This window comes from Macaca nemestrina, chromosome 14 (genome assembly GCF_043159975.1).
Source record: "Macaca nemestrina isolate mMacNem1 chromosome 14, mMacNem.hap1, whole genome shotgun sequence".
NCBI lineage: Eukaryota > Metazoa > Chordata > Mammalia > Primates > Cercopithecidae > Macaca > Macaca nemestrina.
This window is the reverse complement of record NC_092138.1, coordinates 27,864,311-27,890,757: the sequence shown is the minus strand read 5'-3', so window position 1 is coordinate 27,890,757 and position 26,447 is coordinate 27,864,311. Positions and strand designations below refer to the sequence as shown.

The 26,447-nt window shown below is 38.8% G+C and overlaps 1 protein-coding gene and 1 long non-coding RNA gene across 3 annotated transcripts in view; one reads left to right on the top strand and one right to left on the bottom strand.

Annotated features, from left to right (window-relative positions):
• LOC105498654 (MAM domain containing 2) overlaps window positions 1-26,447 on the top strand; it is a 170,497-nt gene that overhangs the window by 31,748 nt on the left and 112,302 nt on the right. The gene's annotated exons all lie outside the window — the stretch shown is intronic.
• Window positions 10,148-26,447, bottom strand: part of LOC105498653 (uncharacterized) — a 160,745-nt gene continuing 144,445 nt past the window's right edge. The window contains exon 10 of the long non-coding RNA XR_011612470.1: window positions 10,148-11,298. This is a non-coding gene — a long non-coding RNA (uncharacterized lncRNA). The remainder of the gene's footprint in view (window positions 11,299-26,447) is intronic.

Here is a 26,447-nt window from a genome sequence, read left to right as displayed (position 1 = left end):
ATAAATTGATCACGTCAAAGAATGAAGGAGTAGCTGATGCGCAACAGAGGTGAAACCCTCCTTCTTCCTGCCTTCCTCTTGATACTTTAATTGTTCTAACTTGGTGGATGATTCTCATCATAAAGGCCTAAGGTTATATCCAAGGTTAATCTGGACTAGCAATGTCCAATAGAACTTTCTGTGATAATAGAAATGTTGGGTACCTGGGCTGTTCTGTACTATAGCTGCTGACCCAATGTGGCTATTGAGCAGTAGAAATGTGGCTGGTGTGACTGAGAAATGAAATGTTTAATTTTATTTCCTTTCAGTTAGTTTAAATGTAAATAGCCACATTTAAATGACTAGTGGCTGACATTTAGACAGCATGGCTCCCCGATGCATGGAATGAGCATCAGGAATTATGATTTCTGAACTCTGTCTTCACGCAAAATTGAGATGATGGTAGTGTCATGTTAGTGCTGTATGTGTCACATGCCCATCTTAGAGAATAGTTATCATTGACCCTTGCTTCCTCTTTGGATGTTCTGAGAGGTGCAGGCCATTTGGACTTTCTTATTGGGTTCCATGAACCAGAGATGTAAATGCTAAGCCATTCTTGACTGTGTTGGTCCATTCGCAAGAAACAAAGCAGGGATTCATTCCAGGAGAGGCAAGCTAGTTTGAAAGCCCAGCCCAAACAACAAAAGGTGTGAAGTTACAACACTGCACCTGATATTCACAGGTGAGAAAACTTCATTTGTATGTATGTGTCCCTTGAAACTCGGAATCAATTCATTAATTTCAGAGACTTCACTTTACCCACTCAAAAGTCAGCTCCACTCATTCCTGCTTATAATTTTTATTAGGAAATAGAAAAAAATAATTGCTATAATGCACAGTGTGTGAGATCATGACAATTAGGGGTTCATCTGCTTTTGCAAAATCATCTTGAATGCAGGATTGATATCCAAGGTGACTCTGTAAGAGCACACATCATTTAATCTGTGTATCTTACCCTAAATCAAACTGATAACTCCCTCTTACCCCCTGTTTCTCCCCTTCAGAATGTTTATGTTTTACCTTAGGCCCCTTCAGTGGTATTTTTCAAAGTGCCCACATGCTGTTTTATGTGACATCAACCTAAAATGAAGAGGCTGAGGCACAAAATATAATTTAAACGGTTCACAAGCCAAGTGAGGACAGCTGCCCAGAAGCCTCAGATCCAGGCAACCTTGGATATGAGCTCCGTTGACCTTTGTTATAAGCAAGTTTTTAAAGGCGAAGAAAGGGGACAGGCAGTGAGCTAATACAAAGTTGTTTGTTAGGATTTCTCATTGGTTTATAGAAATAACGTTGATTAATGATTGGCTATATACATGCTTAAGGTGTAGGGTGTGGGTTATAGTACCCTGTGTAGCATGATTAGGTTGATTTATAGCTACCTGGGCAATAGAAAGCAGTTTCAAGACATGACAACATAGCTCAAAGCTGGGAGTAGGATGTGATTGCTACCTCATTTTAATGTCTCTCTGGGCCTGAAAATTTTAAAGGACTTGCATTCCTCCGATGAAAATTCTTTTCTTTTCTCAGCTGTTAATTAAGAAACAATGGGTAGTCAAGCCTATCATGCAAGCTGCCATGTCCTGCCAACAAAAATCCTCATCACCAGGCCTTGCACATTCAGAATTATTGCCCTCCTTCCCTGAGGAATTCTACCTCCTTAGGAAGTGGGGATGTTGGACGGCCCAGAGCAAACTGAGCCTGCTTCAGGTGACCAGCTCCAATTGATCTTTACTTCACAAACTGTCCATCTGAGAATCTCAAGACCTCAGGGTTAGCACAGAAGGAGCCATCTTCCAGAATTTGTCTTCACTCCAGCCTCCCCCTAGCTGATGTGTTTTGTTGACAAGACACCCAGCTGGGTCACCATCTTCTGGCCTCTGATGCACACCCATTGATAATAAACCACGCTTTACTTGACCTTCCATCCCAAGGAGAAGCCCTGAGATGCTATAGATGACTATTGGCTCACTTACCCTGCATTATTAGCAGAGCTCCCAAAAGAATGAATCTCACTGGCATGGACTGTTGTGTGCAAATGTAGATCTAGGATGATTTTCTGATGTTGAGACACAGAAGCTCTCAAAGGGCTTATTCAAGGAACAAATTCATGACATTATAAACTGCTATAAAAATGACCTTAACTATTCTTCTCTCCTACTGAATGAGCTACCCAGCAGAGTACCATGAGTATAAACAGCCCTAGACTGTCAGATCTTATTGTTTTGTTGATGAGCACACATGGTCCTTAAGCATACAGTGTGGGTGGTCTGCTGGCGGGTTATGAATCCAAGCCAAGGGGGTTTGCTTTCTGGTCAGCCTCCACGAGTTATTTGTGAGCACTGGACTAATTGCTTCTAAACTGCACATGTAATGGCCACTTCTGGGTTTTTGACAGGAAAATGGCTACTTGCTTATTCTCAGATGTCATAATAAATCTGCCCTTTGCAAACCAGAGACCTCTCATGAACACATGAATGGGTGAGTTTCAGAGGACTTCCCTGGGATCCACAGCTCACTGCACAACCTTGCAGGAGTTATTTGACAGGTGTGCCTTCGGCCTGTCCCCAACATAAGCAAAACACACCTGCCCTTTATCTGGCTGAGTGGGAGCATGTGCAGCTGCAGTCGATTAAAACTGAATGAAAGTTTGTCTGCAAACAGCTTCTTGGTGGTTAGATGTTATGTAATTTCAAGTGCTATTGCAAAATATTATTCTTATTTACTTTGTGTATGTTGAAACACTTTAAACGTATCATTCATTTAGTAGGGCAGAGAGTATTTTCTCCATCTCCTGTTTTTGCTTTAATACACTATTGGTTATTTTAAATGACCAAACTGTTCATGCTTTTATGACCATTCAAATAATACAGAATATGGGGAATAAATGACTAATTAATAGATTAATAGTCTTCCTCTTCCCATTTCCTTGAGGTAGCTAATGTTATCAAAGCAGCGTGCCACATGCATCTTTCCACAATCACTCTATGTATGCAGAAACATTATTTTTAAAGCTTATGAAAGTGTACATATGTTTTTATGTGCTGTAGCACTATACATGTATGTGCACATATATACACACACATTCATACATGTGACATTTCCAAGTCAATAGAGATCTAACTCATTATTTTTAATAGTTTTCTAACAGTCTGTAATATGGATCATAATCTAATCATTTTCCTATTGCTGGAAATTTTTATTTTTATTTTTTACCTTAAGGCCCTTTGTTAAGAAAAAAAGGAAGAAAAAAAGTGCCTTGCTCTGCAGTGGTGGTGTTTGCAGGGGCATTTGGTTGGGCTGCTTGTGTATTTGGGAGTATTGTTTGTTTACACAGTCAGTTTCCTAGGTTTCCATGTGTCCTTGCCAATCTGTGTGAGTTGGCGGCCAACAGCTCTTCCTAAACCACGTCTTGTGGCCAAATGCAAACTGAACATCGAGGAATGGAAAATATTGCAAAGTTTCTAAATGGTCAGGAAGATTTTAATCCCAAAACAGGTCTAGTTCCTATTTTGTGAAAAACAGTGTGGAAACACCTAATTTTTAAAAATTCTCCACTGTCAAATGAAGAGAGATTTGGGGTTACTGGTCCGGTTAGGTGCCCTGACTGAGGCATCCCTGGAACATAATGCTTCCACAGTAGACTGTCAGCTCACTGAGGTAGGCCCTTTGATGTGTTTTTGTTTTCTGCCTGGCATAAAGTAGGCCCTTTATAATAAATGTTTGTTGAGCCAAATGGTTTACATAGGGCTGAAAAGTACCTTTTTTTGTTTTTGATTTTTGAGACTCTGGCTGAAGAGGGACTGTCAGATGTTTGTTTGATGCAAAGGAGAGAACTTGATGGGACAGGGAAGGGGAAGGGCAGGCCAGGAGTAAGATTTAATTTGAGCGTAGGCAGGGACCAGGAAAATGAGGTAATGTGGTTTGGTCTAGTGATAGATGCTAAGTCAGATCTTGAGGATGTTTATCTTGGGCTCAAGAGCAATGGAAAGCCACAAGAACCATCCTGGAGGGGAAGGGAATATCCAAATCTGTGAGTGGAGAGCTGACTTGGGCTTCAAATGTGTCATTGTGATTGATGACCAGGGAGGCACTGTCCTCTCCCCAGCCTGCATGGGATGAGTTTGTTATACCTTATTTTTATAGTCCTGCCAGGTCTCCATGCACCAAAGCGTATTCAGAACAACAGAAACAAAACTTTAATGTTTCATATTATGAGTTTGTCTGTAATATGGTTTGTGTGTGTGTACATACCACACATTTCCACAGATAGACCAACACAAATAAAATTTGGGGATAATTAAAAAACCTTCAAAAACAATGAAACTTCCTTACACGTTCTCAGTCTTCCTGAGTCTCTTGGTGGCTCCATGAGACTTTTAACCAGTCTCCCAAAGAGTGTAGAAACTTGTGGATAGATTCAGCAAATTGAAGGTCTCATAGTCATCATATGAGCCAGTCATAGGCTCAATCCACCAACAGAAAGAAATTTCAAGAGATCTTTTTTTTTTTTTTTTTTTTTTTTCCTGAGGCCCCCTGAGGCCATTACTTCCTCCTGGGAATATCTAAGGAAGTTAACCAGTTACAATCAAATCACCTAATTCTCACCTGTCACCTACTATGCCTATGCCAGATGTTCTTACCTGTGATAATCTTATTTCCAATAAAAATAAAGACACCCAGCCTGGACATAATGGACTGTCACAGCTCCAGTGTCATCCACGAGATGAATGTGGCTTAGGCCTGTGGGGCAGGGAAAATAAAAGAGAAGAAACAAATGCTTACAGGAATTTCCATCTTGCTTCTTGATACAGGCTGTGAAGGGTTAGAATATAGAGAATGTGGCTGAGTCCAGGAGTTTGTAACCAGCCTGGGTAACATAGCAAGACCCTGTCTCTACAAAAAAATAAATAAATAAATGAATAAATAAAAGATATAGAGAACACAGAATAATAATATCCTCTTAAATGATTGCTGGGGAGCTCAAATAAGATGGTGTGGGTAGCAGCCCTTATGTAAGCTACAGAAATCTCTATGAATTATAGTTGTTGTTCTGGAAATGTCAAATTCATTAGGTTAAAAAAAACTCTTTTTAAAAAACTGTCTTCAAAAGCCAAGCTTCAGAAGTCTAATATAATTTCCCCATGGAAGTAAGTCTGTAATTCACATATTTAAAAAGTGAATGAAATGATGGTATTTCATTTAATATCACTAGTTTTTTTATGCTTTTACTCAGTTGTTTCTATTTTGGAGTGCTATTGTCTTCTAACCTCTGCAAGACTATTGGGGTATTTATATATATGTTATATATTTTATATAATATATATTTTATCTATATTATATATAATATATGTATAAATTATATATATAATATATAAACAAATATATATAAATATATATTTTTTTTCTGCCTCATCTGATAAAGAAGTGGCTGGACTTCTTTTTATCTGAAAGGAAAGTCAGGCGCAGCTTTATGTCCAGGGAGCCTGCTACAAGTGACTAGCCCAGGTTTGGATCTGTTTCTGGCATAATTACTATTGCAGGGCTGATAAGAGAAAAGTGCCAATCATGGAAGTTACTTTCCTTTGAAGAGAGGCAATTCCCTGTTCTTTCAGACCTGCAAGCTTAAGGAGCAACTTCCTCTACCTGGTTCACTCTTAGCACATAATACAATGCCACCTGCAAGTCAGAACTTTCTAATAAATGCCTCTCCCCCACTACATTGTCCAAAAGCAATGTTGAAAATGTAAAAAAAAAAAAAAATTTTAGATGCAATGGATCTATTCTAGAAGACACTCCCTATCATCCATAAAATTTCAAAGCATGTTTAGCTCCTAGAATCTCCTGCTAAAGATGAAAAAAACAAAAAGGAATCATAGGACATTTTATTTTGTAAGTAAAATCAGAATCCACAATAGCCAGCCTGGCCAACTTTTGAAAACTGTGGAAGGGAGCTGTGGCTGTTATTGTCTCATTTTCAGATGTGAGTGGGTGGTTTGTCCACTGTTGCCCTTCCTTCTCTCTTTATATTGTACCACTGATGTTTAGCAGTACTGTAATCAGTATTTTATTTTAAAGTGCATATCTATGGGATTCTCTCATTTTCATTTTTTAAAGTTATATTTGTTTTGTACTAGAGTTTTGGAAAATAGTTCATGTATCAGTTGCTTTTTTTAAAAAAAAGTGTTGCTCATTCTATAGCTAAAGCAATTAAGGAATTCATAGTTCGGTGAAAATTTTTTTTGCATGGATATAATATGTCTCCTAAGCCAAACCAAGTCCTGTTCAATCCACCACTTATGACAGTCTATTCTGTATAAAAGCAGTAAGTCACATGCCAGAAGGGAGTTGTAACTGAAGACAAGGATGGCACTTCTCACTGAAAGAAGCCAGAGAGCTCCAGGTCAGGCATTGCATTCCATTCCCTTGGCTGTGTTCCTCTTTGCATGCTTATGCATGATTTCTTCCTTTCTTTTAAATACCTTTTATCCCAAGCCAAAGCCCAGCCTATCAAGTGCCTAAGGAAAAATCAAAAATGAATGCCCTGTAGTACTTTAAGTTTATATCTATTAATGTGGGTTCAATTTGCTATTATCAAGGAGATTCTTTAGCCAGACGCAATTAAATGTGAGAGGGACACAGAGAAACATCTTGCTTCCATTTCAGTAAAGATGAGCATGCCCTGGCTTTACCGCTAATTAGCTAAGAGACTTAAGAATAATTGAGAGAGGGAGTGAGTTGGCCTCAATGACTTCTTGAGTCTTTTCCAATGTTAATATTTTGTGATCTCAAGCCATACAAAGAAACCCAACTAAGTATCACCTACATGTTTTCTAATGTATCAACTCCTCCCTGGCATCAAAATATGCTGGAATCTTCTTCTGCTCACCTGGCACTTCTCAAAGTATATACTGTGAGGCCTCTGTCAGATGGGAGACTCATAACCCTGAAATCTCTCACTCAGGTCTTTCATGTATTCACTTGCAGGTCTGACTTCCTATTTAGCTACCTCCTAATGTTGTATCTTGGCCATAGCCTCTGAAGAACTGTCACCCAGACAGCTCTCACTCAAGGTGACCTGACTTAAGATTGCCAGAAAGGAATAACTAATGCGATGAAAATCTGTTTTGTTTACAGCTCTATCTCCAGGGACTAGAACAGTACTTGAAATAAAGTAGATGCGCAACAAATATTGCAGAATGAATGAACTCAGAGCTGGTTCCACATCATCATGCCATGGGCTCCATATAGTCACAATCACACACTAGATAGGTATCCCCAGTGGTTCTATGTTCTCACCTCACCCCCTGCCTAAGCTTTACTCCACTTACAATGTCTTTATTTTTCTCCCTCTGCCTGATTCCTTTCCTAGGTTAATTTTATACAAATCTTTTATTAACTTGATTAATAATCTAAATGTTGTGTTTTCAATTCAGTGAATAAACCATTTGGAATGGGCTTGGCTTCCCCATTATTATGATCCACTGAAACCATAAGGCAAGTACAACCAAAGGATGTTGAGATAAATGATATGTCTTTGAACTTGAATTGTTAGGCTCTACTAGTGAGGAGTCAGCTGAAGGCAACTTTTCTCCACTGGTAACAGTACTTGGCCAGAAAGGGGAAAAGTCTGGCAAGAGAGTCCTGAATGAATGTCAAACCCAGGGATTTTTTTTTTTTTTAAATCATGATCTTTACTATATCTGAAATTGCAGTGATGGGGAAAATTAAACTTGTTTTAATATAGAATTTTCTTACATCTAACAGATACATAATTTACTATATCACATTTCCTTTTATCTGTAAATGTAAGTACCCAAAATGGACAATAAGAAATCAAGGGTAAACATTAACACATTAAAGCTACACTACAGGGCCCCTTGTCATTCACAGCAATGCTAGTCCTAGGATAATCTTCTGTTCCCAAATTAGGTGCGATAAGGCATTTGGAAAACAAATTGTCTGAAGTTTGGGAGGACAATAACTCTTCCCCTCAGTATTACCATCAACAAAGAGCCTTTTAACATGGGGCATAGACACTGTCCCTAGAGTTTTAAGTCCTCCAGTGAATGCTTGTAACTTGTTACCCTAGGCTCCTGGGACCAAGTTCATTCCATCAAGGGGTGGTGCCAACTGGGAAGTCTGGAGCTTAGAAGAAAAGATTCTTTACTTCTTAGGGTCTTAGTTTTGTCAAAGTACCTCTTGCCCAGGGAGCTATCCAAGGTGCTGTCTGAAACTCCTTGTCATCTGGTAAAACCGAATCTTTTTTCCCAGTGTCAACATATACCCCTGCCTAGCTTAGTCTCGCCCTCCTGACTTTGTCTAATCCTGAAGCCATCTGTGTTTCCCAGTTTGGATTTGACCAGACCACTGCTTGTTTCCAAATCCTGAGATGTGTTCTGAGGCATTCATAACTTGCCCTCAACTAACCCTTTGCCTGCCTCTTGTCTTGACTCTGCCTAGTCTGACTTAACTATCGCCCTCTCCTAAGATTGATCACCCTGCCCCCCATCTAGCTTTTGTGTATCTATGGCACATGTAAGCAAAATGATAGAGATCAGAAGTTAATCAACAAGATAAATTACACCTCAAGAAATTTCAACTTTTTTTTTAATTAATATAAATTACCTATGTTATATATACTTTTGAAAAAATAGCTTTCTAATGAGAAATCACCTAGTTATACAGAGACTTTAAGGAAAAAGTTTTTTATTTTTAGTTTATTATCTTTCAACATGTTTGTTAAAGTTAATTAAATATTCAGCTACTGTTGGCAAGATCAATATTATTATTGGAGTATATATTTGCATAAAGACTTGAGTCCCATTCACAATTTTTTAGTTGAAATAAAGAAAAGAAAATTGTTTTGACTATAGTAGTGGACAACACATTCTGGCAATTGGGGCTAAAATTTATTTGTTAAGATACACTTTTTAAAAATGTGAAATACTTTAAATTTGTATAGTGTCAGAACTTGCCCTGAAGTTAATATATTTTAATGTAATCATAAGTTATGTTTTTATAAAGATACTGCTATATGCTTTCATAAAAATTATCCTCCCATCTGATTTCCACTACAATGTGTATGTGGTCTTTATAAAGAAAAGCAAATCCGTATTAATTTAGAGTACTGTGGATATACATCAGCTGTTGTGCAGTTAATTGTGAAACAAGTGCTCTTTGTTTTCTCAGCTTTTTCTACACTGTCTTGAGAAGAAGCAAAAGCCTCCAGGCACACCACCCTCTGTATTCTAGCTATGAAGAGGTTGCCTGCCTTGAGCATTGGCAGTGGTGTTTGTATTGGCATTTAAGGCAGAGCTAGTGACTATTTGGAATCATCCACATTCCTTTTCCCAGCCCCTTCTGTGATCAGTGACCCACATCTCTAAGACAGTTCTCAAGACGGGGATGCAGAGCATAGTCATTAACAATTTTTTATGTCTGCAGAAAGCAAATCCTCCAGGGATTGAGTTCTTGACCTTGGCTTCTGGCCAACTCCTATCAGAGTAGAAAATATTATTAACCAGGCACTACATTCTTACTGGGCCCCAGCTGAGCCTTGATTCAATTTAGACTTTAACATAAATAGAACTGAAGTGGTCAGCTAATCCATTTTAACAGTGAGACCCATTCTTCTAACAAAACCTTACAAGAAAGCCTGGCATATGATATAGATAAGAGGGGAGCCAGTCCCTTGGAATGCAAGTCTGGGACTCTCAATCCCCATTATCCTCTCGTTGCTAGAGTTCTGTCTGAGAACTACTGATTGTCCACTAATTTTTTTCCAGATGGGGAAACTGAGGCTTGGAGCTGTTAACTCACTATTCAAGGTCACACAGTAGGGACAAACTTGAGTCCAGAAACTTGTCTCCTGAGCACCTTCTACTGTCCTGTTCACAACCTCTGCCTCTTTCTTTCCCTTTCTCTGTTCCCTTGTGGTTGAAACCAGCACATCACGCATTCACTCAGACTTTTGCATTGACAGAGCTCTTTTGGCTCCCAAGTGAAATATACTCTAATTCAAATTGTCTTAAGCTAAAGAAGGACTTTATCAACTAATATAAATTAAAAGTTCAGGGATATCTGGCTTCAAGGGCATGTAGGGGCTTAAAAGTGCCATTCAATTTAATCTCCATCTCTTTGTATGTCTTAGCTCTGCGTTGTTGTGCTGGCTTCATTTTCATGGGACCTTCCTCATGGACTCCAGCAGATGGAAGCATCCAACATTCTTCTAGCTGATAGTTCTCATGGAAAGAAAACTTCTTTTTCCCAATTGCGCTAACAAAATTCTCATAATTGAGCCTCATTTACCTGAGTTGGCTCATGCACGTATCCCTGGACCAATCACTATGGCAAAGGGTTTGGATGATCTGATTGCTCAAGTCTGGGTCATGTAACCATCCCTGGAAAAGGGGGTTAAGGGTCAGAGTCAGCCCCATTCAAATCATTTGGACTGAAAATAAGGAAGGGCAGATTTTCCAAAGAAAAAGCAGAGTACTGTTAACCAGAAATGTCGGGGGATGGGTAATAAGAAGTCACAGACAATATGCATCTACTGCAACATCTTCAACCTTTAGTTGGTTTTTGAGGTTGAGACTTAGAAACAAAGGCAAGAGGACCCATTGCAGAGCTGCCTGCACTGTTGCTGCTTCTGTAGGTCCCCAAACTGCTCTCTATTATGTACTTTTAAATTTTATTATTTCTCAGTTAGGGAGTATTTAGGAATTTCTTGATTTTAAAGGCATCGAATTTAAACATATCTAAATTTTTGGAAGCAATGGGTGGAAACATCCAGAAGGCTTGATACACTTGAGAGTGTTTGGAGAGTAAAACAAGATCAGACGACTTTTCCAGAAGTCTCCAAACAGGATATGATGTTGACAACCCCAATCTCTCTGCCTTCCTTGGTTCCGTTCCATTTACCCCTGGGCTCCTACAGTTAAACCAAGAAAGGCTTATAGCTGGGCCATCTCAGGTATGCAGTATTAGACATTTTCTGGGAAGAAATGCCTGCCTTTTAGGTCTCCTAGGTGAAGAAAGGTAAGAACAATGGGAGAAAAACAAGGGTGCTTCAGAAAATCATCATTTTAATCCTGTAGTTTCACAGAAGGATTCTAACTTTGGCTTCAACTAGAGGTATTTTAGGAGGCTGGCTGGTAGAAGCATTGGCATAGAGGTCCAGGTACTTTTCTCGATTCTGCGTTGTCTGATTGACTTTGATCAAGTTTCTCCTCCTTTCTGGGCCTTAGCTTCCAAGTCCTGAAAATGAAAGGTTGAAAATATAATAATAACAAACTTTCACGTAAATGAGTGTTTTCTAAGGTGTAGTAAGCATACAATGGTGGTTCATGAGATTATTTCAGGGGGCACGTAGCCATAGTTTTCTATTCTAATAATTATGTATTTTTTAAACATATTAGATTCACCAGCACAACAACTCCCAAGTTCATGGATAATATGCTAATTTTCATGAAACCAATTAAAATAAATGCTATAGTTTTCAAAGATGAGTACAGTTAAACAAAAACATTAAGTAACATTAGTACCATTGGTGCACAGATATGGCAAAACCCCAAAAGTGGTATATGAATTATAGAATTTGAGGAAACTGCTATTTACAACTTAAATATAAAATTTTTGATAGCATAGTATTACAATGATTTGACAGATGTAAAATCTGAGACCATGCTTTACTGAGAATGTACGCTACACCAGGAATTGTGCTGGGCACTTTCTATGTATGATATTATTAAATTTTCACAAACGTCTCTGTGAGATTCATATTATCTCCATTTACACCTGAGAAACTAAGGCTTGGAGAAGGTTGATGACATTTCCTGAAATCATGCACTGATTGGCTGAGTTGTTATTCTAAGTAAGAGCTACTTGATTCTAAAATCCAGGCTCTTTCTATCAGCTATACTATTACCCCAGGGCTCATGGTTAACAGAGAGGGTAAATCAGGACAGCATCTTCTGACTCCAAATCCTGGGTTCTCTAGAATTCACAATGCTTCAAATTCCAGAGGGGCTTTCCAATGCTCTTCACAGTCTAGACAGGGCTGGACATGTGCATTCAGAATATGAAGCTTCATAGGTCATCCATTTCTGTAAATAATCCCCTGCCCTTTATCATATCAATGAATTATCATAGCTCTAATTTTATGCATGTTTGACTTTTTTGCATCTTAAAAATTGCTTTCGTGCTCTACAAGTTTGGGGGCACTGTTCAGTGTGCACTCTAGTAGGGACTGGCTGAGAGCTGGCAGGAAAATCTAGGGAGTTATAAATAGGCTCTTCCTCAGAATGTATACAAGGTATGAGGGGAGGGGAAGTGGGAACTCTGGGTGGAAAGGGAAGAGAAAAGAGTGAAGAAATGCTGTGGTGAGGAGAGAAGCTGGATGGAAAAGTTGGGAATACACCAAAAACAAACTCCATATGGGTTAGTAATTGTATTTCAGACTAGCTTTAGGTTCAAATAAATCTTAGGAACCATTGGTACAATGACTCAATTGTGCATTTCTCGTAGGACTGCAGTGCTTACTTAAATAGATGAGTATTTAGTGATTAGCACATGACTTGACTCATAAGAAGTCCTCCTGCAAATGGTAGCTGTTATAGTTGTGGAGATAATCTTGTGTGCTGTTGAAAATAATCCTTTTTTTAACCTAGATACATGTCTCATACTCATGTAAATAGAAGGTGTTTTCAAACCTCATTAAGTTCTGCATTGAAATGATTATAAATCAAAAGACAAATGAACTGGGGGAACATGACAACATGAATGACAGATATCCAGTTAATTTTCTTAATACATAAAGAATTTCTGTAAATCAGTAATAAAAGCCCAACGACCCAATTAAAAAAATAGGCCAAGGATGTCACACACACACACACACACAAATATCAGTGGCTTTTAAACATACAAAAAGATGTCATCTGGGCATGGTGGCTCACACCTGTAATCCCAACACTTTGAGAGACTGAGGCAGGAGGATCACCTGAGACCGGGAGTTCAAGACCAGCTTTGGCAACACAGTGAGACCCTATCTCTACAAAAAATTTAAAAATTGACCTGGTGTGGTGGCTCATGCCTGCAGCTCCAGCTACTTGGAAACTACTGAGGTGGGAGGATCACTTGAACCCAGGAGTTCACGGCTGCAGTGACTCATGATTACACCACTGCAATCCAGCCTGGGTGACAGAGCAAGACTCTGTCTCAAAAAAAAAAAAAAAAAAAAAGTTCAACTTAACTCATAATGAGAGAAACTCAAATTACAATGGCAGTGGGATACCATTTTTTATCTATCAAATTGTTTAAATATCAAAAAGTTTAGTAACATACGCTGTATTTATGATGATGGGGAAAATGCTCTAATACATTGTCTACCAACATAAATTGGCACAACTTTAGGAATGAAAGTGTAGCAATATTTAACCAAAATATAAATGCATATTTCCCTTAACTCAGCAGTTCCCTTTCAAGGGTCTTCTTCCACGGCTATACTCAGAAATCCACACTTAGTCTTAAATACAAGAAGATTTATCACCACATTGCTTTTAATAGCTAAAGATTGGAAAATTATTCATCACAAGGGCACCAATTAATTAAATTATGGTACATTTATACAATGGAAAGCTATGCTCTGCAGCAGTTAAAGACATGAGGAAGCTTTAGAGAAACAGATAGATAATATAACCATCTCCAAGATATATTCAGTGAAGAAAAGCATGGCACAGAATGATATATAGTATGTTAACTGTTTGTAGAAAAATTAAAAGGCTATATCTAAAGATATGTTTGTGTTTGTATATGAATAAAGTATCTCTGGAAGGGTGTCCCAGAAACTGAGGGTAAGAGGGAGGCTTGGCTTCAGTTTCTTATATCTTTGAATTATGTATCATTCTGTATTACTTACTAAAAATAAAAAAAAACCCACAGAGTCCACATGGAGAGTTGGCCCTGGAACACTGAGAGACATCATTTGTGTGGTTCTTGCCACCCTCTTTTCTCGCTTGGCTCAGCCCACTGCTGTGCTGGAGTAAGTCACAGGCCAAGAGCTGGACATGTGCAAGCCTTCAGGAAGGCCTAATCTCAGAGTCAGGAGAGAAGGCAGGAGCCACAGTGCAGCCCATTTAATCCAAGAGGGTCCACCGTGACTTTCGAATCTAAAATACTCTTTTCACAGAAAAAAAAACTGGCCTGGAACCTGAGGTTGCAGGATGCCTTTTTACATTTGAATTTAAGATAAAAATCAAATAATTTTTTCAGTATAAGTATGTCCCCAGTGATATTTGGAACATATTTATGTATTTTTAATTGCTTAATTTGGCAATCCAAGTGGGATCCGGAATCTGGCTGCTCGTTAGGCAGCAGATACTCTCTGAGCCAGGCCTTCCTGATTTGGGAAATGAAGGATGATAACTGTCCAACTGTATCATGGGGTTGCTCTGAGGCTTAATTATGCCCCAGTGCTTTGTGAATAGTTAAGTGCTCTAAATTGGTCAGGAATGAACACAGTTGCTATCAGTGTTATTGCCATCAAAACCCTAGTCTCCATGGCAACCAACTTACTGAAACCTACTGTCTTGTTTTCTCCCAACTTTACTGTGATTTATTTCTCATAAGCCTTAGGCACATAGTCATACATTTATCTTTCTAATTTAAGGAGGATTTCTAAAATATATTAACGGGGACTTCATTTTCAGTGTTTATTGTTCTTGGACTCAAATTTATTGCCTTTATTTTGAAACATCTTTACCTCAGGTAAATGACTGGCAGTGTAGACTGCTTAATTCATTTGGCATGTATTTAACACCTATTAAGTTAACCAGCATTAAAGGTAAAGAGCTGAGTAAAATAGACACAAACCTGCCATCACTGAATGTATGGTCTGGCTGAGGTCCAGCTGTGTTAGAACAGGAGGAGGAGAGTAAGCAGATAAGAAGAGTGCTTCTCAAACCTGGCTTGACTATTAGAATCACCTGGGGAGGTGTGTAGGCTTTATTTCAGACCAAGGCCTCCCTCAGTGATTCCATGTGCAGCCAAGGTTGAGAACAGCTGGATTAGAAGGAGCATAGAGCATGTTGGCTCTTGAATTCAATAAGGACTATTTTGCAAACGACGACTTCTCAGCCAGTGCGAATGTGGTTACTTACATAGACATGTAGAGAGTGAATACACAAGCCAGATTTGCAAACTGGGGAAAACAGATGGAAGGAGCAGGAGTCAGGTTTAGAGCAGGCAGGACGTGGTATTAGACTGCAGTATTTGAGAAGACCCAAGACTGCCTAAGCAGGGGTTTCCAAACCATCCCTGAGTTCAGACATCAAGCTTCAGGGGCTCGTGGAAGGAAGGTTAACTGGGAGGAAACAGACTTAATAAGCAAAATTGCCCTGGACAACAAATGGCTATATAAGACTATTTGGCCTACCTGGTGATCAGAGCCATTCTTCTTTGCTCTCCTACTAGATGAATTTCTGTATTCAGTTATGTTTGGAGAAAAAAAATGCTTTATATTCATGAATCTAGATCAGATTGCTCATTTTCCAGATATCATGAGGTTTACCTTCATTTGAACTCTTATTTCTAATATTATGCTCCCACCATGGTAAGTCATATCTTCTCTATAATGTAATGAAATGAAATGTGTTTACCTCCACTGCTACGTTTTCTTTTTCAATGGAATATTCTTGTTCCTACTTACTTTTATCCTTTATAGTAGACATAAAATGCAGAACTTGAAATGTGAAAGTCCAAATCAAAGCCAATATATATGTGTACCAATACATATACACATATGTATATATGTGTGTGTGTGTGTGTGTATATATATATATTTATTTGTACTATAGTGAAATTTTCATAGGAACTCCTATTTTCTTCTTGCTTAAATGAAGCTGAAAGATATATAACTCTTTTGTTTGACAGAATTGCCTTGCACAATATATGAGAAAAAATATTCAGCCATGCTGATGGCAGTGTTCTTAGCAAAGCTGGTAAGATAGTTAGCATCTCTTGTCTTGTGAATGGACACATATTTTATGGAAGGAGAATACCTTTTTCATACCAGGTACACCTGGGGAACTTGTAGGATGAATTCAGTTACTTATTGTCTTCTGATGTCATCACCATCCACATGTATTTTAAATACAGGGACAGGTTTTTATTTATTTTTGGTTTGGTTTTTTTTTTTTTTTTTTTTAAAGATGAAGCGTTCCTCTGTTGCCCAGGCTGGAATGGCAGTGGTATGATCTCAGGTTACTGAAACCTCCACCTCCTGGGTTCCCCTGCCTCAGCCTCCCAAGTAGCTGGGATTACAGGCACCCACCACCACGCCCAGTTAATTTTTTTTTTTTTTTTGTATTTTTAGTAGAGATGGGTTTTCACCATGTTGGTCAGGCTGGTTTCGAACTCCTGACCTCAAGTGATCCACCCGCCTCGACTTCCCAAAGTGCTGGGATTACAGATATGAGCCACCGTGCCCGGCCTAAATACAGGGACATTTCTATGTTTAGAAGGAATATCTTCCCTACCTCACAAATGATGTAGTGGAAAATATGTTCGGAGAGCTGATCTCTGGTAGAACAAACACTATGTATCAGGTAATGCAGCCTTTTCTTATGTTTTCATCCTTTGTTAAATACCATATAAAGTGAAGCTCCCTTTCCAAATATTATGTGACCTTTCATTGTGGGTTCATCACTTGGTTTTCTGTTGGTGGTTGCTAAGGTAAACTTCTCTTCTAAAACTGCCACTTGGGCCGGCAGGGCTTAAAGCTACACCCTTCCCAGACCCTATGACAAAGGGTGGAACAAACATCTGTGGTTGTGGTTTCAAATGTTGGCAGATTGTTTACACTGGAGATTGCCTCCTGGCATTTGTTTTGCTTTTGCCAGGCTTCATGCTTTGTAATCTTTTAAGACTACTTTTGCAGTGTTAGCTATGATATGAGGATAATTTCCCTGTTGTCAGGGAGAACCAAAATGGCATTCAAGACGGCTAAGCAATGCTGACCTCATCACTTCTCCATGTATTGCTGATCTCTGCACTTTGGGACTCCTCAAAATTTGAGGCTGATAAAACTATAGCTCTCTTTAATCTAGAAATGTCACACACTGAAACATTTTCTCAATGCTTCCCACAAACTCTGCATTCCAGAAAGGCAGAGAATTGTGCATTTCGACAATCCTTTCTGTATCCTGACATAGTGAGAATTTGTGTTTCAGAAAATATAACAGTAGAGGTATATGTGAAAATAATAAGTGTGGTGTGAGTTGCCAGCAAAGTTACAGCTCTCATTAAATATTATATTTCCTTGGATAACAGCAAATTGAGTAATTGGCATGAAATTCAAACCTAATAGGAGATCTCCATAATAGAAGAGAGTTTTGATGTAGCTTTGTATACAAACATGATAAAACAAGCCTACCATCAGAAAGAAGTTTACCCATTTATTTAAAAATATAGAAAGCACCTACTAGGAGACAGGCAGATATGGTGGGTACCCCTATATGCTTAAAATCCTAAAGAGGAATATGGACAAGTAGTCAGACAAATAAAAATTAAAGTTATAATGCTGATACTAAAAGAAGACTTAAAAAAAAAAAAAGACATCTAACCATGTTTGGAGGTAGAGAGTAGCAAAGGCTGCCTGGAAAAAGCAGTATCTAAACAGGTCCACCATGTACAGTTGTATAGGTTGCACACTGCACAATTTTACATGATAGATATGTTAAGCTAAGACCATAATGAAGTATAGAGGTAAGACCATAATGAAGTAAGAAGGAAGTGAGCAGTAGTGGCATGGAATGTATGAGGGAAGGGATATGAAAGAGAGTATCCTAGATAAAGGAAACAGCATGTGGGAAGGGCTGAAACAATAAAGAGTCTGGCACCTTAGCTTAAAGGAACTAAAAGAAATTCTATAGCTGCCATGTAGGCTGCAAAAAAGGGTGTGGTTAAATATGCGAGCCAGAACACCAAGGCGGTATGAATTGAGGACAATGGGGATCCCCTTCAGGTGTTTTAGGCTGGGAAATAATGTAATCAGGTTGGCATAATAGAAATAGCACTCTGGCTGCAGTGTGGAGATTAGATTAGAGTGGGGCAAGACTGAAGCAGATATACCTATCAGAAGGGCATTGGAATAATCCAGACAAAAGATAGTTTTTGTAAACTGTATCAGTGGAGGGAACTTGAAGGAATGGTTGACTTTGAGAGAAATTTTCAAAATTCAGTTATCAAGATTGATAGAAATTTGGAGGATGGAGATGGAGGAATCAATGAAGACACTAAGATTTCTTGATTGATCACTAGATAGCTGGGGGTTCCATTCACTCAGATTTGGAAGAGTAGGGTTTGGGAGAAAGAGAATTAGTTTAAGTGCCTGTGGCATGTCCATGTGGAGATGCCCAGTGGAAAGATACATGAGTCTGGAAGTGATAGGGGATCAGGCCAGAGTGAGAGACTTAGGAATTACCTCTGCATAAACAAAGCTGGAAGGCATAGGAGAAGTCAGTCAGTTAAATAATTTGGATGCCTATAGCAGAAAAAAACGAATTAATAATGGTTTAAATTGGGATTTGTTCTTTTTCTTTCCTAGTGAAAAGTGCAGAAATAGGAACTCTGGACTGGTTAGAAGACTCAACAATATGATCAGGAACCCAGCTCCTGCTATTTTTATATCCCACTCACAGTAATAATGTCCATTTTCAGGGTTGCCTGCTAGGATGAACAATGCTGTCAGTTTCCCCAGAAAACATGTCCTGTTCCCAGGACATAGGACTTAAAATTTAATTTAAGGTTTTTTGTTTGTTTGTTTGTTTGTTTTTTGTTTTTGAGACACAGTCTTGCTCTGTTTCCTGGGCTGGACTGCACTGGCGCAGTCACAGCTTTCTGGAGCTTCGAACACCCCAGGCTCAGGTGATTCTCCCACCTCGGCCTGCTGAGTAGCTGGGACCACAGGTGCCATGCCTGGCTAATTTTTCTATTTTCTGTAGAGACAGGGTTTTGCCATGTTGCTCAGGCTGGTCCTGAACTCTTAGGCCCAAATGATTCTCCCACCTCGGCTCCCAAAGTGCTGGGATTACAGGTATGAGCCACCGCACCAGACTGGGACTTTAAATGTTAAAACTAAGAAAGGCCCAGGCTAACTAAGATGAATTGTTCACCCTAGTCACCTCCTGTTCTTAAGGTATCCATTGCAACTCAAGCCCATTGCATGCACACTTCAGACAGAAAGAGGGAGGAAGGGAGAGGACAAAAGAAACCTACTAGCTGAGTCAGCCCCATCTTTGAGGAGCTTTCTTGAAAGCCCCATTCAACAACTTTCTCCATCTAGAACTTAGTCACTGGCCACCCCAAATGCAAAGGCGGTACAGCAATGTCATTCTCTTGGCTGGGGCACATTGCCAACCCCAATCAAACTGGAGTTCTGTTATGAAGAAGCAGGAGAGAATGGATATTAGGTAGGCAATTAGCAGTTACTGCTATGGTGAGGAAAAGTCATCACAGTAGAGAAGCTAGACATAGACCCAATGAATACTAACAAGTAAGAGACTAACAAAGGTAGAGAATACCATGGAGAAGATAGAGGAGTAGCAGGTAGAAGGTTGGGGCAAAACTATTAAAGGCGGGGAACAAGGAATCCAGAGGAAAAGAGCATTTCAAGATCATGATGTTGATGCTGCTGCCATGCGATTTTATAAATAAGGTGAAAAATGTCACAACCTTCCTGTAGAAATTCTCCTCACTCCCCAAAAGCCAAACACCCCAGATGTGGGAGGAGTTTCTGAGTCAACTAGGAAGAAAGAAGTCGGACATGATCTGCCCCATGTGGTCTTCTCCCAGGACCAGACAGATACTGCTAATCAATAGTGACACACTATTCAGGGCGTCTCCCTGGGCCTCACTGTTTTCTTCCATTTCCATCCTAAGTGGCACTAGAGAAAAAAAAATCTTCCTTGGCATCAAGATCCCTTTATTAGACATCAAGGTTTCATCCAGCTTCACCATATTAAGGTTCTCTGGAGGTTCTGCAGTTGTCGGCCAAGCTTGGCCTTTATTTGTGAGAGGAGCAAATTTTTTCTTATAAATGAATTTGAAAAGGATGAAATATTTCGTTTTGGAGATAAGCATTGTATAATAATGACAGATGCGTAATGAATTTCCTGAGGCAAATGATATTGACAAGGAATACTGAGAACACCGAAAATTCAATTTCCACATCAGGAAGAAAGGACTTACCCCACCCATGACCCTGTGTGTTGGGATAGCTTGGAAGTTTATACGTGGTAATTTTGTGCTGCTCTATAAATGCAGGCTTTCCTTTTTCCTTAAGCAAAGCTGTATTTCCCCAGTGCAAGAGCCTCTTTGCTGGTCTAGAGAAGGTTTCATTCTGGGTGGGGTTTCTTACCACTTGGGACCAAAATAAGATGACAGTATCTAGTTTTTCCTTTTCAATTATAGATCATTTTGCCCACCACACTTCAGAAGTGGGACCTGCCTGTAAAGTTGCATTGCAAATCAACCATCCTTAGTATGCTGGCTTCTGGGGAGATTTAGATGGAAGCTTGTACCTCCTGAGTCTCATTCATCCTCTTATCCATGGAAACTAACCACAAGCCAGGAGTTTCATGTACTTTCATTGAATGAGAATGAAAAGTTTCTTGAATCTATGTCACATTAGGGGCTTCACATGGCAAGGAGAGGGGAGAAGAGAAGCCATCCCCATGAAAAACATGCACTGAAAAGACATGCCTTGCAAAACTCCATGTGGAAACCCTTTCTAATCCAGCAGGAAGATTTGGAAGCTTGATGGACTTGTTTATATTAAATGATATGAAGTACCCTGTTGTCTGGCAACTGGGGGCCCATATACTTTATGGAAATGGATTGTTCATAAGATGTACACATTCCAAGTTAGTAAATACTTATTAAGACATTGGACTGAAACTGTGGACTGTGCCTCCTACAAGCTGATAACTAGAGGTCTCTGGACCTCCAGTGCTACCCTTCTGCAGGGTGACTCTGTAACCCTTTATCTTCATGTTGCCCCCCTTCACACCCTTTGGCAGGATTTACCAGTAATATTTGATAGCGTTCTCTGAGCCCAAGCCTGTGGGGTCTCTGACAGCAATCAGTAACCAAAGTGCAGGTGCAAATAATCTTATTTTGTATTCCTTGATTCTAAGTTCACCATAGATTTGCTAACATCCTTTTAAGGAGTGGGGAGGTGCACTACTATAGATTAATTATAAAATATTCCCTAATTTTAGAAATCTTGACATGTTTAAAAGTCTCCTAGATTTGAGGCACTGTGGTAGAAAAATTAATCAGATTATTGTGTTATCAGTAGAAATAATATTTGTAGAGAAGCCCAAATGAAAGTCCATATAGATTTATCCACACCTTCAGGATCCCAGTATAAGGAAAAGGAAGAAAAGGTTGTTTTCCTGCTGTAAGAAAATGATATTATGAAAAGATAAATTAATAAAGGAGACAGAAAAGGAAATATTTGGAGACAGCCTGGTGCAGAGGAAAAGGCATGGACTTTGTGCCTCAGCTTGGTTTCCTAGCTGTTTCCTTGAACTGGTGAATTAATTTTTGTCAGCCTCTGTTTCCTTATTTGTAAAGTGGCAATTTCTACATCATAGGATCATTTGACAGGTTTAAGAGAGAAGAACATGTATGAAGAATCTAGTACCCAGAGTACAACAAATGTTACTTGTTTTTGAATCTTTGTTTCTTACCAGATGACTTGAGCTGGTCTTAAAAGTTATGTTCATCTTCATTTTATTAAAATTATGATTTATATAGTTAGTGATTTATTAAACAACACAGAATAATAGTAAAATTGGAAACTTCAAACAAGATGAGAATACTTTATGTGAGTCATAAATATTTGTGATTTTTTCTTACATAGTTTCAGATCAGAACATTCTCTGCCAGAAGTAATCAGTAGATTTATAAATCATTGTTAATCTGATTGAGAAAAAACTGGGATATTAATAGTCCCAAAGATTAAAAAATTGTTTTACATTTAAGGAGTGCTATATTATTTATTTTCTAATAACACAATCAACTTTGAGAACCCCGTACCCATTGTATTTTCTATACATATTGAGAAATTTGACTTTTTCATTTTTTTGAAAGTCTCTGATATATAAAGAAAATAACGCTCCTTCAGACTGTAAGCTGATGGCTTATACATAATGGAGGATGCAGTTCCACAGAGGCATCCTCTCTCCACGATAGAAATCTGTTCTTTGCAGAAACTTTATGAACGTTTGCTGGATGCTTTGCATGTATTATTGTCCAGGCTGCTTTGATTATCTGGTAGATCCCAGAGACGACTGTCATAGCATAAAAAGACATGCCCACAGCAGTAGAGCACGCACTAGGGAGAACAGATCCAGTTGCAGATAGTTGGAAGAACTTCTACATAGGGGGCAGCAGTTGGTGTCAGGTAGGGCAGGCCGGGCGTCGTGGCTCACGCCTGTAATCCCAACACTTTGGGAGGCCGAGGTGGGTGGATCACCTGAGGTCAGTAGTTTGAGACCAGCCTGGCCAACATGGTGAAACCTCGTCTCTACTAAAAATAAAAAAATTAGCCAGGTGTAGTGATGGACACCTATAATCCCAGCTACTTGGGAGGCTGAGGCAGGAGAATCACTTGAACCTGGGAGGTGGAAGTTGCAGTGAGCTGAGGTTACCCCACTACACTCCCATCTGGGTGACAGAGCAAGACTCTGCCAAAAAGAAAGAAAAAGAGAGAGAGCGCAAGCGCAGGTGGAACAACAGCAATTGGTATCAAGGCAGGACGATATGAGATGACGAGGTGGGGTAACCATCAGAAGAGGATGCTGATCATCTAACTGGACATAGGAGCACTAACATTTATTAAGAACTTGGCCCTGTGCTAAATACTTACATTATCTTATTTAATCTTTTTAAAAGGCTACAAAATCAGTATTTTAACATCCTCACTTTACCAGTGAAGAAAGTGAGTTTCAGATAATATAATTAACTTGCCCAAAGTGACATTGTTTCTAAGTGGCATGGCCAAGATTCGAACTGAGATCAACCTGATGTGATAGCCACACTCAACCACTCCACCATACTGTGTCCACAGCAGGACGTGATCCAGGGGGGCAAACAGTTAAGGCATTCAGAAAATTGAGTGGGAAGATCCTTGCTTGAGTTCAGGGACTAGACTTCAGCCCTGGGAAGGAAGCTGCCAAAAAGAAGCAGTGTCCTTGCCTTAGATATGCAAGACACTAAGCTCTAAACAAAAGAGAGATGTAGGCATTGCTGTCAGACCTGGGTCATAAGATTTCAGTCAGAATCACATCAGGAGTAAATATGCTGGATTCCACTTGAAATGATGATTAGCCTTGGGTAAGAACCAGAGGAGCTCAGCTGTGAGGAGGGAGACTGCTTAGCATGGGCAGCCAGGATGGGCCTAGCACTAAAAGGACAAAGTTGTAGATTTTAACAGCAAAGGGCCAATTAAAGTGAAATGAATGAGGCCTGTTCTCATATCAGCACTGAAAATGTGCTACTGGTCTACTACTTGAACAAATATCTTCTCTGATCTATATTGGAAAAAAGTAAGAAGACAATATTCATTTCTCTCTGTCTCTGCAATAACTAAAAAACTCCTGCCTTTGATGATGAGAACAGAAATTAGCAATTAACATGACCATTTACAAAGCATCTTTATATAGTCATGCACTGCATAATGATGTTTTGGTCAACGATGGGCATATATGATGGTGGTCCCATAACATAACAAAACTGAAAATTCCCTATAGCCTAGTGACACTGTGATGATTCTGATCCTGTATAGGCCCTAGGCTAATGTGAATGTTTGTGTCTTTGTTTTTAACAAAAAGTTTGAAAAGTAAAAAAATGTTAAAATATTTAAATCAGAAAAAAATTCATATAATAAGGATATAAGGAAAGATATTTTATACAGTACTGTACAATGTGTTTGTGTTTTAAGCTAAGAGTTGTTACACAAGAGTCAAATGTTAAATTTTTTTAAAATTTATAAAGTAAAAAGGTTATAGCAAATGAAGGTTAATTCATTATTGAAGGAAAATATTTCATATAAATTCAGTATAGCCTAAGTATACAGTGTTTATAAGCCTACAGCAGCGCACAGTAATAGCCTAGGCCTTCACATTCCCTCCCTGCTGATGCACTGACTCACCCACACCACTTGCAAGTTAGTGCCCTATACAGATGTACCCTTTCTTATCTTTTATGCTGTATTTTTACTATATCTTGTCTATGTTTAGGTATGTTTAGATACACAAGTACTTACCATTGTGTTTCAGTTACCTACAGTATGTAGTACAGTAACATACCGTTACAGGTTTGTAGCCTGGGGTAATGGGTTGTCCCATATAGCCTACGTGTGTAGTAGACTCTCCATCTAGGTTCATGAAGTACACTCTATAATACCTGCATGATGACAAAATCACCTAATGATGATTTCTCAGAACCTATCTTCATCATTTAGTGACGCATGACTGTATATCATTTTATCAGGTTCTCACAATAGCCCTATAGATATGAAGTCATATCTCACTTCAGTTTTACAGTCTAAAGTCAGCACAAAAGGTGAAAATTATACATTGTCAAAATTGCTCTTAAGAGTTCCTTAAATTACAGAGTACGGTGCACATGGTTTTATACGTATTATGCCATTTTTATGAACAACACGGCCAATTCTTCTTTCTGCATGGAAGTATATACTTATTTAAACATTAGATGAAATAGATTCCATTTAGTGGCTATTCATATGAAAAATATATTTCGTGTGTGTGTGTGTCATAGTACTCGTCGTTGGGTTGTTTTTAGTTGGTTTGTTTTTTCTGAAGTACATTGAGTTTCCACATATTGAATGTATATGTAAAGTGGCTCTCTTCTTTTATTATTCCCATTTTGAAAATAAAGAAGCCAGTGATTCAGTCTGTGTGTGTGTCATAAGGTTTTAAACCTAGGTTATAATTTACAAATCCTGAGTAGGTTCCATTGTACCACACAGTCACCCCAGCACGATTATCACACCTGAAGGATGGAGCATTTGGCATTCATTAGCTAATAGAATTCCATGGGTGCCAAGAAGCCCCCTGTGATTTGTGCCCTGACCATGCTGCCACAGTGATGGTGTGGGACTTAGAACTATCATGCTGTGCCATGGCTATTGGAAGTTATCGATACATTGAATTCTGGCCATGCAGATGTGTCCAGCAATTGAACATGACTTCAAGACTCAGTTATTTATGGCTTGACTTCACTTAAACAAAAAAGCTTTTTCTGTTGTTTTCTGATGCTTGCATGTGACAAGGAGACATGTTCAGACCCTAGGGCATGTTGAGTCTGTACTTTTGGGCAGGATGGCTTAATGATTGTTTTTGATTGCTGACTTACTTTTAAAAAAAATCTATTTGGAAGTTTATGGCCCGTTTCTGACCCCTTACAAAGATTTTATCATCTCTAATAAATGTCTAGTAAACCCGTTCCAATTGCCTAAGCAACCATATTTGAAGTGGATCCTTCCCTCTCCTCCTGACGCCATTTCTCCAACACTGTGTTTGGTAAATCTCCCCCAGATCCCTGGCCTGATGCATCACAATCAACCTCCCAATCCCCCTGTGATTTCTGCCCTTCTTTTCCTTTTTCTCTTTTGTTTTGTTTACTCTAACATCTCTGAAGCATTGCTTTGTATTCTTATTGTTTTTAAAAGATGAGAAAAGGGAGCATGTCAGCAAGAATGGTGGAGTAAGGACCTCAGAGAATCCTCTCCTCATAAAAGCAATGAGAACAGCAGAAGAAATGGTCAAAAATCAACTTTTTAAGAATTCTGGACATTAACCAAAAGCTTACAACATTCAGGAGCATGTATTCAAGAAAAATGAAGGAATATTGTTAAAACAGTGAACTTTATGGTGTTCTACATTATTCCCATTTTGATCTTTAAATATATATGGAAATACAAGGGACCCAGAATAGTCAAAATGATCTTGAAAATGAGTATGAGGTTGGAGGTCTCATACTTCCCAATTTCAAAACTTACTACACAGCTACAGTAAGGAGGACTCTATGGTACTGGCATAAGAATAAACACAGATTAATAAAAACGAATTGAGAAGTCCAGAAATAAACCCCACATCTATCCTCAGTTTATTTTAACAATGGTGGCAAGAAAATTCAATGGGCAAAAATTAAATCAAAAATCTAAATGTAAAAGGTGAAACAATAAAACTCTGAGAAAAAAACAAGCTGTAAATCTTCATGACCTTAAATTTGAGAATGGCTTGTTAGCTATGATGCCAAAGGCAGGAAAAAAAACTAAAAACAGAAAATTAAACTTCATCAAAATTTAAAAATTTTGT